This window comes from Mauremys mutica, unplaced genomic scaffold, assembly GCF_020497125.1.
Source record: "Mauremys mutica isolate MM-2020 ecotype Southern unplaced genomic scaffold, ASM2049712v1 Super-Scaffold_100183, whole genome shotgun sequence".
Taxonomy (NCBI): Eukaryota; Metazoa; Chordata; order Testudines; family Geoemydidae; genus Mauremys; species Mauremys mutica.
In genome coordinates, this window is record NW_025423281.1 from 749,269 (window position 1) to 750,136 (window position 868).

The 868-nt window shown below is 47.6% G+C and overlaps 1 non-coding gene across 1 annotated transcript; it reads right to left on the bottom strand.

The window, feature by feature from the left end:
* Positions 1 to 216: 216 nt before the first annotated feature.
* TRNAT-AGU lies at positions 217 to 291 on the bottom strand. The gene has a single exon. It is a non-coding gene; the product is annotated as a tRNA-Thr (tRNA).
* Between the last annotated feature and the right edge of the window lie 577 nt (positions 292 to 868).

Consider the following 868-nt stretch of genomic DNA (forward strand, 5'->3'; position numbering starts at 1 on the left):
GTGTTGCAGCAATTGCAGTTGAAGCAACCACCATGCTAATGCCAGTCACAGCAGCCTTTTCATCAACTCCAGGCTTGTGATTTGATTCTTTCCAATGTTTCTCTCCAAAGAAACCTTTTCCTTAGCAAGCAATTACTTGGATACCAAGGGATGTCTCTTCTGTTTCCTGGAAAGACACAGGAAAATGTGAGCAGAGCAGATGAAAGCCATAGAACAAGGCACCACTGGGAGTTGAACCCAGGATCTCCTGTTTACTAGACAGGTGCTTTAAGCCAGCTAAGCCATGGTGCCTGCCTCAAGAAAGTATTTGCCACTGTTCCTTTTGATGGTCCAGGACAGCACCTGCAAATTCCAAACTACAGACGTTCCCCATTTCCCTCAAGACTTGCAAGGAAGAACTGGCAGGCCAAGCCAGGATCTCCTGGTTACTAGGAAGACACTTCAACCAGCTCTTCCCAAAGATCACTATCCAGAGACCTTTAAACAGCCACTGCAGATGTTCACCGACAAAGAGATGCCAAAATGGAGTTCTCCACTGCCTGCAGCCATCACGCTACCAGGAGTTCTGTGCACAGAGAGGCCCCTGCTGGTGGGAAAGGCTTTGGTAGAGACTCTTCTGACACCAGCCGTTCTCATATAGTGTTTAGCGCTCTGTGTTGTGGCTTAGCATCCACAGATGCCAGTTTAGTTGGGGGACATTTTTCCTGTCTCCACATTTGTCTAATGGCTCCTTTCAACACTTGTCACCAAAAAGACCTGTTTCTTTTGCAAGCGATGTACAGCTAGGCAAAGGCAGTCTTCTCCATTTCCTCAAAAATCACCAAGCTGTGGGGAGAGGAGACACATTCAGCCAAGCTGGATCCTGAAT